The sequence below is a fragment of the Panthera tigris genome, chromosome C1 (assembly GCF_018350195.1).
Source record: "Panthera tigris isolate Pti1 chromosome C1, P.tigris_Pti1_mat1.1, whole genome shotgun sequence".
NCBI lineage: Eukaryota > Metazoa > Chordata > Mammalia > Carnivora > Felidae > Panthera > Panthera tigris.
The window spans coordinates 29,899,708-29,913,070 of record NC_056667.1 but is presented as its reverse complement, the minus strand read 5'-3'; the positions used below and the strand labels follow the sequence as shown (position 1 = coordinate 29,913,070).

At 45.9% G+C, this 13,363-nt stretch overlaps 1 protein-coding gene across 1 annotated transcript in view; it reads left to right on the top strand.

Moving 5' to 3' along the window:
- Nucleotides 1–1,720: 1,720 nt before the first annotated feature.
- RHBDL2 (rhomboid like 2) overlaps nt 1,721–13,363 on the top strand; it is a 52,623-nt gene continuing 40,980 nt past the window's right edge. Inside the window, exons 1-2 of the mRNA XM_042997369.1 lie at nt 1,721–1,871; nt 5,842–5,935. The gene's annotated coding sequence lies outside the window, so the exon portion shown is untranslated. The remainder of the gene's footprint in view (nt 1,872–5,841; nt 5,936–13,363) is intronic.

Sequence of the window (13,363 nt, the reverse complement as noted above, 5' to 3'; positions counted from 1 at the left end):
GCAGCTAAGAGCTGCTGGAGGAAAAAGAGCCACACAAACATTTGTAGAAACTTCAAACGGAACTTCCAACTGGGAAAAGGTCCATGATGGTCGTTGGGTGGGGAGGGATGGTGTTAGGTGGGGTAGCATTGAAAAGACTGATTCGATGGCTCCAAAGGGACATGATCTTGGTGAATTCAACAAGTTCAGGGTCAGGCTCCGAATTTTGCAAGCTTAGAAACATGAGCATAACATCTCTGAATTGAGATTTGTAGGTACTGATTCACATTAACGAGGGTCACAAGCAACTGATATACAAATCCTAAATGAGAATTTATTAATTTACAAAGAATATTTAAGGGCATATCCTTCCCCAGCGCCTAGTACAATTGTTGCAGGATTTTTTACCACAATACCTGAGATTCGTTGTCTCACCACTTGGAAGAATGAAGAGGTGGACCCAAATGAGCAGCAGGCAAGTTTGTTACAATATACGATTAGAAAGAAAGAATAGTAGGAAAGCTCTCTTTACAGAGAGGGGTCATTGGAAAGTGAATGCCTGTGGACTATAGGCAAGGTTCCTCGATTTATAAGGTTCTGGTGCTCCCTTCCCCCCCCCCCCCCCCCCCCCACTTCCCACCTGTTACTTCTCAGGTTCTATCCTTATTGGCTAGATAGCTTTAGGTGCTGGGTTGTCCATTCCTGATTGGCTGGTTTCCATTGTAGGAGGGGTGGTCTATGGCCATATCGTTCCTTGTGGGTCATACATTTTATGGCCTACTACTTATTTTTAGTTAGGTCTTTAGTCAAATTCCTGAGGGAAACCTGAGGGGGGAGTAGATGGTGTTTGTTATATTCTTAAGGGGAACCTTAAGCCGGAGGGGGTTTGCTGTAGTCAGAAGCTCCCAGCATTGTTTCAAAGTACGTTTTTCCCACCCAGGGACCTCGGGTCCCAACATTTCCCTCTCTGCCTGTTTTATTCTATCTTTAATATACAATGAGAGTTATTCCCCAAATGCATTGAATGAATAATCAGAAACTGGTAAACCTATTTCACCAGGGGCCAAGATAGAACTAGTTTTTTGGTTTTTTTTTTTTTGTAATTAAAAAAAATGTTTAATTTTAATTTGATTTTGAGGGAGAGAGAGAGAGAGAGAGAGAGAGAGAGAGAGAGAGAAGCTGGGGAGGGGCACAGAGAGACGGAGACAGGATCCAAAGCAGGCTCTGCCATGTCAACGCAGAGCCCGATGCAGGGCTGAACTCAGTGAGATCATGACCTGAGCCCAAGTCTGAAGCTCAGCCTAATGAGCCACCCAGGAGCCCCAGAATGCATTTGTCAGACAGAACCCGGGGGGCTTGTCACTAAATCTCTGCTGAGGGTCATCGAGTCACTGCACTCTGGTGTCCAGTACCAGATCTGGCTTCCGGCCACAGCACAACCAAAGACCACCCTGCTGAGGTCTTCCCCGTGGGGGCCGAGTAGGGAAGGAAACAGATGCAGACCTAGCGCAGGACGGTAGGACTCGGAGGAGGAACGGAGTTCAATGCCAGGGCCACAGAGAAAGAGCAGAGCCTGTCACAGGCTCCCTGGCTCAGTCCCAGGCAGACGGAGGGGAAGACTCATTCATCCAGGGCCAGCCCAGGAGTGAGACTGCAGAGCTGGCTGGCCCGGCCCAGGCCGGGTGTCAAGGCGGGGAGGGGATTTCCTCAGCCTCCCTCCCCCTGGGCTGGGCGGCTGGGAACCTGTTGGGACGATTTTAGTTTGGGGGAGGGACCAAGGAGCTCCTGGCAGGGCGGGAACTTCAGGGCAGGGGAGCCAGCCCCTTGGCCCAGGCGCCCTGGAACGCGGGGGTGCAGCCTGTCCCGGCTGGGACTGCTGTCGGCCTCCCGAGGTAAGCAGCGGGAGCTGGGACGGGTGGAGGGAGGCCCGCGGTGGGGAGGAGGCCGCGGGGCAGGAAGCGCCAGGGGGGTCAAAAAGGCCGGAGGCCGCGGGGCTCTTGCGGGAAGGAGCCGGCGTGGGGTACTCTCTTGGCAACCTCCCTCCGGGAGTATCCTTCTGGATGGCCGCTTGGGATCCTGCAACTTTCATTTTAAAAGTAACATGTTGAGGGGCGCCCAGCTGGCTCAGTCCGGGGAGCATGCGACTCTTGATCTCAGGTCGTGAGTTCGAGCCCCACCTTGGGTGTAGAGATTCCTTAAGTAAATAAATAAGCTTAAAATAAATAAATAAATAAATAAATAAAAGTAGCATGTTGAGTCAGGAGTGGGGGGGGGGGCTGTGTCTGGCTTCTCCCCCAGGGACACGGTTGGCAGGGACCAGGTCACGCCACTCTCCTTCAAGGTTCTGGTGGATCACTGGCTCTCTCCCTTCTTCATGTTTCCCCCAGGAAGCAACCTCCCTCCCCACGTCTGTCCCCCAACTTTTTTCTCCCTCCAACCAAGCCAGTTGCTAGACCTCCTTCCCCACATTAGAGACCACAGCCATGGGAAACAGCCTCTCCAGCTTCTTCCTGCTAGGCGCCTCCCCAACGTTATTTGTTTCCTCCTTCCTGGTACCGGTATCTGAGGGATTTTGCTCATTCATTTGTTATTATTCATTTGTTTATTCATCACTGTTTGAGCATATACCTGGATTCTGGGGGAGGGGGCACACAATCTCTGGGAATAGGAAAACTGGTATGTATTTCACACACGTTTAATAATTATAAGCTGGTGGGCAGCCTGGCAGAGTGGAAGATTATTTTGGGGTTGCTCAGACACTTGGATTCATATTCCAGCTCTCCTGTTCACTTCCTGAGCCCCGGCTTCCTCATCCCTAAAGTGGTGTTGTTATGACGGCAGGAGACAACGCTTATCAGGCACCCAGCTGGGTGCCCAGGACGTAGTGGGGGCCTCAATAAACACCTGTGCTCTTTCCTTCTTTGGCTCCCTCCCTGCCCTGCTCCTCCCTACCGCCACCTCCCCTCTCTGGAGGGTTGTAAAGATCTGTGAGACAACCCCTGGCCTTGAAAGCACTTAGGCAGACTTGTAAACCTAGAATGGGTAGCGAAGGGGAAGGTGGAGATGGGAGAGGGAGGCTCAAAAGGGGTGGGGGTGGGACTGGGTAGGGAAGAACTGGACCAGGGCTGGGACTGCAGTGGAGGGAAAAGATGTTCCCAGCAGGCTCTCCTGCAGTTTCTGAATTTGCACTCACATTGAGCAAGTGATGGGAACTACCAATTCCTAAAACCAACTCTGCCTGGCCTCAGGCTAAGGGCTTTTAAATTAAAAAATAAATAAATAAACATTTTTAAAATGTTTATTTATTTTTGAGAGGGAGAGAGAGAGAGTGAGTAGGGGAGAGGCAGAGAGAGATGGAGACAGAATCTGAAGCAGGCTCCAGGCTCTGTGCTGACAGACCAATGCTGCTTGAACCCAGGGACTGTGAGATCATGACCTGGGCTGAGATCTGATGCTCAGTCCACACTGAGCCACCCAGACGCCCCTAAGGGCTTTTAAATGCATTATCTCATTGAATCATAACCCTGTTATGATATTATTATTATCCCCATTTTACAGATGAAGAAATGAAGATACTAACAGGCTAAGGGATTGCCTAAGGTCACATGGCTAGTAACTAATGGATCCAGAATTCAAGACTAGGTCAGACTCTAGACTCCATGCTCTTTGTTCAACTCCTTGTCTTTCAAGTTCCTCTGTATGGGAAAGAACAAAAGGACATGATCATTCTCCCAACTTCCTAGACACCAGTTTCTTAATTCCTGGACATCTCCTGCTCTGGGCTGCTTCGTCCCAGCGGGGAGGAGCACACCTCTTCCTGATTCATGAATTCATTCACTTATTCATCCATCATTCATTCAGTCAAGTGCTCTATTGGTCCCAAGAGGGCAGGGACCATGTCTGTTTGTTCACAGTTGTGTAACCAGCACTTTGTATATCCCTAATACAGAAGTGTTTGGGGTTGCCTGGGTGGCTCAGTCGGTTAAGCCTCCTACTTCAGTTCAGGTCATGATCTGACAGCGCAAAGCTTGCTTGGGATATTCTCTTTCTTTCTGCCCCTGACCTGCTTGCGCTCTCTCTCTCTCTCTCTCTCAAAATAAATAAATATACTTTTTAAAAAAAAAAAAAAAAAAAAAAGAAATATTGCATGAGTCCTTTGTGGCTAAATGGCTCCAAGAAACATTTCTTGATACATTCTGTGGGCTTCCTGATAGGGATTTAAAGATGAATAAAACTGAAGTCTTATCCTCAAGGCACTCACAGCCTTGTGGGGGAGATGGTGATAACACAAAGAAGACATGGTGCCCTAGACAGGAGCAGAGCCTGGAGAGGGAACTATGAGGGGCATTTAATTCTACCATGTTGGCTTTGTTCTCTACTGTATCCAGGGCCTAGCCAATGGCAGGCTCATGGTCGATGTTCAGTAAGGCTTTGCAGAGGAGGTGTTTAGGACAGGGTCTTGAAGGGGTTGTTAGAACTTCACCAGGTGAACAAATTGGGGAGGGAAGATTCTGGCAGAGAGAGATGCTCATGAAAAGGCTTAGTGCAGGGTGGGAGCTGGGATCGCTAGGGACTCAGTATGGCTGAAGCGGAGAGTATATATGGAAGAATGGCAAGAAATGAGGATGGATAAATAGGCAGGGCTCAGGTCATGAGCCTTGTCAAGGACACTAGATTTTATCCCAAGGGTATTGGGTAACTATTGAAGGGATTTAGCAAAAGGAGGACATCATCTGATTTGTATTTCAGAAGTGTGGCTGATGCATGGGGGTCATGGAAATGGCACCAAGATCTCTAGGCCTAACAGAGTTCCTACCTGTCTGAGCAAATGAACCTTTCTTTTTAGGATCTGGGTTAGGACTTCCTTTTTTGGGCTTCATAATGGTTCATGAAGGGCCTCCTAACTTGCCTTGTGTCCTGATCTACTGGTGCTTTGTCCTCAGCTGTTTGCTGGGTTACAGCCAATCCATTTTTTTTTTTAAGTTTATTTATTTATTTTGAGAGAGAGAGACAGGGCGGGGGGGGGGGGAGAAAGAGAGAGAATGAATGGGGGAGGGGCAGCGAGAGAGGGACAGAGAGAGAATCCCAAGCAGGCTCTGCACTGTCAGCACAGAGCCTGATGCGGGGCTCGAACATATGAACCGTGAGATCATGACCTGAGCCAAATTCAAGAGATGCTTAACTAACTGAGCCACCCAGGTGCCCCTGATCTATTCTTTTTAATAAAAGTATTGAAATATACAAATGATTTACATTTGCATAATTGGGAGAAAATTTTGGGGTATACTGCTTGCTAATTTGTGCTTTCTTACGTAAAGGAGAGAGAAGGAATTGTAGGTGGGACACCAGGAATTATATTAGGCTCTGAATATGCCCTGGAGTTTGTGTTAAATATGGAACTGGGGGTACGTGGGCATGGATAGCTTTCAGAGAATCAGTTTCCAGACCTTCAGATTCTATAGGTATTTCCTAACAGCAATCTGCTTGACTGGATTCTTTTAGGTTATCCTTGTGAACTCTCTTCCTCCCTCCCTTCCTTCCTTCCTTCCTTCCTTCCTTCCTTCCTTCCTTCCCTGCTTCTTCCCTTCCTTCCCTTCCTTTCCCTTCTGGCTTCCCTTCCCTTCCCTTCCCTTCCCTTCCCTTCCCTTCCCTTCCCTTCTTTCCCTTCCTTTCCCTTCTGGCTTCCCTTCCCTTCCTTTCCCTTCCCTTCCCTTCCCTTCCCTTCCCTTCCCTTCCCTTCCCTTCCCGCTTCATGTCCAATGTGGGGCTTAGACTCAAGACCCTGATATTGAGAGTCACATGCTCTACCAACTGAGCCAGCCAGGAGACCCTAACTCTGCTTTTGTTGTTTCCCTTCTCTAGCTTTACTAGATTTGTCCGGAATCATTCTATGGTGCATTGCTTGGGGATTTAAAAACCAGGACAATTGGAGAATGCTTTGTTCCTGAGAGATTAGGTAAGATAAACTGAAGGGGTGGTGCCTTACTACAGACTCTTAGAATTTACTTTTCATTTGTTTTATTATTATTTTTTAAGTAAGCTCTACACCAACTTGGGGCTTGAACTCACAACCCCTGAGATTGAGAGCTGTGTGCTTTACTGACTGAGCCAGCCAGGCACCCCAGCAACCACAGATTTAATAAGTCACCCAAGGTCACAGAGCTATTAAGTGGCAGAATCAGAACTTGAACTCCAGAACCTCCCCTCTAGAATTTGTGCTTTTACCCATTATGCTACTCTACTTTAAATGTATGTGCCTTAGCTCTTTTTCTATTGTATCATAGAGTTAATTGGGACCTGAGTTAATTGTCATGGGGATATAGATAAACTCATTTGTAGAAATTTTAAAAATGAAGGTGGATTTTCTTACAGGTAGAGAATTATTCTGGTTTGGCAGATTGGTTTGACAGTAAGGCCTGACTTTAACAACTGGATTACATGGCAGACATTTTTCATAAATTGAATCAGCTAAATCTATAGCTTCAAGGTTTAGATGCATGTTTCTAATAAGACTATGCCAGAAAATTCTCTTTTGGTATTTTTAAAAGATTTTATTTTTAAGTAATCTCCACACCCAACGTGGGGCTCGAACTCACAACCCCAAGATCAAGAGTTAACTTACTCTACCAACTGAGCCAGCCAGGCACTCCCCAGAAAATTCTATCTTGGAAACTATTTTAACTTGTGAAAAATAATTTTAGTCATTATCATAAAAATGTGTGAAAGGGTCATAGCTTTTTCAAAATCTGATGGGGGGGGCACCTGGGTGGCTCAGTCAGTTGAACCTCTCCCTTCGGCTCAGGTCACATCTCATGGTTTGTGAGCCTGAGCCCCGCATCAGGCTCTCTGCTGTCTACCCAGAGCCTGCTTCAGATCCTCTGTTTCCCTCTCTCCCTGCCCCTCTCCCGCTCACGCATACTCACTCATTCTCTCTCTCTCTCTCAAAACTAAATAAACATAAAAAAAAAATCTAATGGGGATTCGTGAGCAAAACAATGTGAAGACTTCTGGCGTATGGTATACATTACACATCACTGGCCATGTGCATCATGGTGGTGATGAGGTTCGTGGTCAGGACTCAGGAGCTGAAGTGGCTTGTCCGCAAGTAAGCGGAGGCAGAAGTGAAGCAAGATCAGGGTTTTCTGATTGCTGTGATTTCTATTACTCCATACTTCCTTCCTTCTCCATTTCTCGATGGCTTATTTAGCAAACTTTTACTGAGCACCTATAGTTGGAGTAAAAAATACACATTTTCTATTTTTTCTGCAGTTCATATTCGAGTAGAAAAGATAGACAATGAATAAACACATCAGATATTTTTAGATGGTGACAAGTGCTGGGAGCAAATAAGCTGAGGAATGTGATAGAATATCTGGGGTGAGCAGAGGGGTGGGTCAAGGAAGACTTCCTAGGGAGGTGCTCTTTGTTATGAAGGAGGTAGCCTTGTGTATATACATTAGGGTGTGTGGGAGGGGTGAAGGGGTGAGGGAGAAAGGTTTAGGTCAAGGGAACGGCAAGTGCAAAGACCCTGAGGCAGGAGAAAGCTTGGGGTGTTCCCGGGATAGAAAGAAGAACTTGTGGAAAACATTATGGAATTTCCTAAAAAAAATTAAAAATTGAAATGGCATGTGATCCAGTAATTCTTATTCTGGGTATTTACCTGAAGAAAATGAAAACACTAATTCATTTTTTTTTAATGTTTATTTTTTTAATTTTGAGACAGAGAGGAGCAGAGAGAGAGAGAGAGAGAGAGAAAGAGAGAGAGAGGGAGAGAGAGAATCCCAAGCAGGCCCCAAGCTGTTGGGGTAGAGCCTGACACAGGGCTTGAACTCATGAGCCATGAGATCATGACCTGAGGCGAAATCAAGAGTCGGATGCTTAAGTGAAGTGACTGAACCACCCAGGCACCCTGAAAACACTCATTCAAAAAGATGCCTGCACCCCTATGTTTATTGTAGCATTATTTACAATAGCCATGATAGGGAAGTAACCTCAGGGTCCACCAGTAGATGAATGGGTAAAGGAGATGTGATATATACAATGGAATGCTATTCAGCCATAAAAAAGAGTGAAATCTTGCCGTTCGTAACAACGTGGATGGACCTAGAGCGTATTATGCTAAGTGAAATAAATCAGACAGAAAGACAACTACTTTACTTATTTGTGAAATCCAAAAAACAAAGCAAATGGATAAACAGAGAATAAGCTGGTGGTTGCCAAAAGCAGGTGGAGGTGGGATAGGTGAAATAAGTGGAGGGGATTAAGGGGTACAAATTTCAACTTATGAAATAAGTCATGGGGATGAAAAGTACAGCATAGGAATATAGTCAATAGTACTACAGTAATGTTATATGGTGACAGGTGGTAACTACACTTATTGTGGTGAGCATTTTGTAATGTATATAATTGTTGAATCATTATTTTGTATGCCTGAAACTAATAATACTTCAATAAAAATATTTCATTTTTTTTTCTTTAAAAAAAATTTTTTTTAATGTTTATTTATTTTTGACAGAGACAGAGACAGAATGCGAGGGGGTTAGGGGCAGAGAGAGAGGGAGACACAGAAGCAGAAGCAGGCTCCAGGCTCTGAGCTGTCAGCACAGAGCCTGATGCGGGGCTCGAACTCACGAGCTGTGAGATCATGACCTGAGCTGAAGTCGGATGCTCAACAGACTGAGCCACCCAGGCGCCCCCAAAATAATATTCCAATAAAAATACATATATATAAAAGGGAAACAGTGTATAAAAGAAAAAATAGAGGTTGGGGGAGAGTGGTAAAATTCTACAAAGAAGGCAGAAGTTAGGTTGTGCAGGACCTTACCAGCCTTGATAAGGATCTTGTATTTATCTGGAAGACAGTGGGAAACCATTGAGAGGTGTTTTCTTAATGTTTATTTATTTTGAGAGAGTGAGAGTGTGAGAGTGCGAGGGGGGGAGGGGCAGAGAGAGAGGGAGAGAAAATCCCAAGCAGGCTCCGCGCTGCAGCCCAACTTGGGGCTTGATCCCACGAACTGCGAGATCAAGCCCTGAGCCGCAATTAAGAGTTGGTCGCTCAACCATCTGAGCCACCCAAGTGCTCCCCTTTAAGAGGTTTTAAGGAGAGAGTTGCTATATTCTGCTAGACTCTGATTTATAGTCGTGTTTGTTTTGGAGGGCGGGGGCAGGAGTGGAAACTGAGATGGAGACTATTTCAGGTAAGACATCAGCAGTCTACTCTCTGGAGGGATACCAAGATGGACAATGCTAATGGGAAGGCGGAATGGTATGGGACGCCATTCTGTCTTCTAGTTCTGGTGACGTATGTTGGTAACTATTGCTGTGTTAACAAATCACCCCAAAATGTGGTGGCTTAAAACAATCATTTTATTTTGTCATGATTTTGTGGGTCTGGAATTTGGGCGGGGTCCAGCTGAGCCGTTCTTCTGCCCTCTATGGTATTGGCTGGCGTCACTGACTTGGCTATATTCAGTTGGTGGATGAGCTGGGCTATAAGGTCTAAGAAGGCTTCACTCACTCATAGGTCTGGCACCTTGGTGCTCTTCTACATGGTCTCTCTCTCCATATGAGTAGCTTGGACTTCCTCATAACCTAGTGGCTTCAGGGTATCAGCCTTATTATTATTAGTTTTTACTTTAAAAAAAAAATGTTTACTCATTTTTGAGAGAGAGAGAGAGAGCGTAAGCTGGGGAGGAGCAGAGAGAGAAGGAGACAGCGGATCCAAAGCAGGCTCTGTGTTGACAGCAGAGAGCCCGCTGGTGCGGGGCTCAGACTCATGAACTGAGAGATCATGGCTTGAGCGGAAGTTGGGTGTTTAATTGACTGGGCCACCCCACGTGCTCCTTTAGCTTCTGTTATTATTATTTATTTGTTTTTTAAAAGTAAGCTCTATGCCCAACATGGGGCTTAAACTCAGGACCCTGAGGTCAAGAGCTGCATGCTTTACAGCCAAGTGCCCCAGTAGCCAACTTTCTTATATGGAATCAGGTTTCCAAGAGGAACAAGAGTGGGGGCTGCAGGCTTAAGGCTTGGCCTTGGGAGGTGCTTCTTCTACCTCGTATTATTGGTCAAAGCCTGTCACAGGGCTAGCCCAGATTCAAGGACGGGAGAAACAAATCCCACTCTATCTATCTATCTATCTATCTATCTATCTATCTATCTCTATATCTGTGTATCACACTAGGTTTCTGTGAACAGATTAACTGTAATCACCCTGCTGGTGCTGACTCACTTTATAAATCTAAATCACAGTATACCGTGTTGGAACAATGTGTAGAATTTTATTCCTTTCTGGATGGGGAGGGCCTGGAAACAGGAGGTATTTTGTTTTGTTTTGTTTTGTTTTTTTCTTTGTGTTTCCAGAGCCCAAAATACAGAAGGCATTCAGGGAATGCTTGTCCAGTGAATGCATACATCATGTAAGAATTCATTGGTCATTAAACCACGGTGTACAGAAGAATCCCCTGGGGAGCTGTCAAAAAGGCATGCCGATTCCTGGGCAAGACCCCAGCCCAGACCCTCTGAATCCAAATCTCTCGGGTATGAGCTTTCAGTCTGGGTTGCACATTAAAATATACAGTATCCAGGCCCTAGCTCCAGAGGCTCTGATGCCATTGTTCTGGGGTGAGCCCAAACATCAATATTTTTTTATAATCTTCTCAGATAATTCTGATGTGTGGCCAAGGTTAAGAACCACTGCCATAGGATTAGAACCAGCCACTTTCACCTGACCTCCCCGGATGATTCTGATGTAGGTGGTCTATGACAGGTGACTGTCCTCAGTTTGCCCAGCACTGTCCTGATTTTAGCGTCCCAAGTTCTACATCCCAAGAAATCCCTAGTCCCGTGCACACTAGCACAGTTGGTCATTATCAAAAGACCACTGTTCAAGAAACATTGCCAATGAGGTACTAAAAGACCTTTTGAAAAGTACCTACAAATATCTAATGAAAGCAATGATTCTGCCTCCTTACTTAAGGCGCTAACGTAGTAGTATCATAATGCTATCAAACAGAGTCCTCTCCTTGAATTAAGGAAGAAGTGGCTCAGGGTCAGTGTCTCTCTTGAGCCCTGCACTCTGGTATGCTAGGTCTGTTAACGTAGCTAAATAGGGTGTCCATCCCTGGGAATTCTTCCATATTCCTTAGTGTACACGAGGCAGCTTTGAAAGCCTGACCACAATCAACAAGGATGATGTGTTGAGGACAGTATGAGGTACAGGATGAGGTTCTTGTGTCTCTACACCAGTGTGTATTATTGTTACTATTACTTATATTACAATAAGGTACAAATATATATGTCATATCTTAGATAGCTCTGGGGAAAGTAGTATAGTATAGTGGAGAGCTCAGGATGGCCTCAGAAAAATGGCCTTATGTCCCAGCTTTCGTGTGACTGGGTAGGTATCTGATCACAGTTGCCTCTTTTGTTTTCATTGCTCGTCTGTAAAATGGGAATAATAATGATGTCATCTTCACAGGGCAGCTAGGAGGATCCACTGAAATGGTATAAGTGAAAGTGGTTCTGTAGACTAGGAAGGGGGGGATATTACAATTGCTGTTAATGGGAGAGACACAAAAAGACATTTTCCTATTGAGAGGCCTTGCCCATGACAAAGGCCCCGGTTCCCCACCCCGAATCACAGCCACGGTTGTGTGGGATTCCAAGGGAGAAGCTTTTAACACATAGTGGGTGTGCAGAGACCTCGGGAGGCAGAGTGTCTCTGCCTTAGTTACCCTCAAAGTTGAGTGCAAGTTTGCTTTGCTTTAGGAATAAGAAAAACTTCTGGAAAAGGGGGTTTGTGAAAGCATTTTTTGTTTTTAAATCTTTTGCTTATTTGTTCTGAGTGTATCCTCAGAGATGTAGCAAAAAGAAAACAACCATAGCCACAAACCCATAATATTGAAAGGCTGGTTCTTAATTTCTGTAGCTAAAAAAGCGCTCTTTCAGGCTAAACCACAGAGATTGCTGCAGGCCCCTGGAACTGGGCATAATGATGGTTTGCAGTGTGATGAAGGAGGCTGTTAATCTCTGTGGCCCAGAAGCCCAATCTGTGGCCTCTCCAATTACCCAGGTTGCCTAGCAACGCCACCAAAAGCCTCCCCGCCAGGTCCGGCTGGGCAAAAATTGGGTACACCCAGCACAGCCTGCCGCCCAGCCTCCTGGGCTCCCAGGCCACATCAAGGCAGGACTCAGCCTTGGCAAGGGCCGGCCTGGTACCAATGAATGGGTGGGGCCAGCTGTTTAAAGAAACAATTCAGATATTTAGAACCTACTCATTTGAATGCAACTAGCAAAACAGCACAAACTAATGATCGAAAGTCTCTTTCTGCCAAAGAGGAGTTGTCCTAAGGCGGGTGGCTGTGCCTGTGCTCTCCTGGGTGAGATGAAGAAGGGAAGGTGAGCCTGACTTAGTCCTCTGGGTTTTCAGAGAGGCAAATCCCTTTCCTTTCCTGGGTGCCTATTTCCATCTTGACTCCCTGTGGCAGCAGTGGGAATGGTGGGGATTCCCAGCCCCATCCTCTGGGCTGATGGCCTGCCACTTGGAAACCCCCAGGCTCTGGTGTGGGTCTGTTTGGGGAGCTGGGGGAAGAAGAGGGAGATTAGGGTAGAGGGAAGGACGGGATGAACATAATCAACATAAAGATGTACGCTTCTTTAACACTTGGTGCACAGAAATCACAGGGCCGAGGAGCACACAGGGTCTGTGGGTCAGACACCCTGGGTTCCTCTCCCAGCTCTCCCCTCACTGGCTGCGTTACCTTGATCAAGTTACTTTGGAGCCTGAATTTCCTTATCTATAAAATGGGGGTGTTATTATCCTGTTTTATTAAAAACAATTTTTTTTGTTATTATCCTATTTTATAAGGTCGTGAAAATTAATGAAGAGAATGCTCATTAAGTGCTTAGCATAGAATCTGGCAGGCAGTAAAGTGCCCACTCTTATGGCAACTCTTATTTCATTTGCTTCTTACAATGATTCTGTGAGATACTAAGGAGAGAAAGGGGGTCTGTTTGACAGCTGAGGACACTGAGGCACAGAGAAATGAAGGACTATGCTGGGAGCAGAACTCGGATGTTCACAGTGCTGAGCAAAAAGTCAGCTGACGAGTCCTTTTGTAGCCATGAGGGTGTGGTGGCTCTGTGGGTCTCCTCTGACAGGTCAGCGATGGGAATGATAATAGGATTGAATGTAGAGGAAAAGGGTAGTGGGAGGTGCTTTTCAACAAAAAGTGATGTAAGAGTTTTGGTTAATGTGGTCTGGATAGATTCCCCTCTCCTTCCTTCCAGTATCCGTTTTTTGTTTGTTTGTTTGTTTTCAATGTTTATTTATTTTTGAGAGAGAGCAAGCAGGGGAGGGACAGAGAGAGAGAGGGAGACAGAG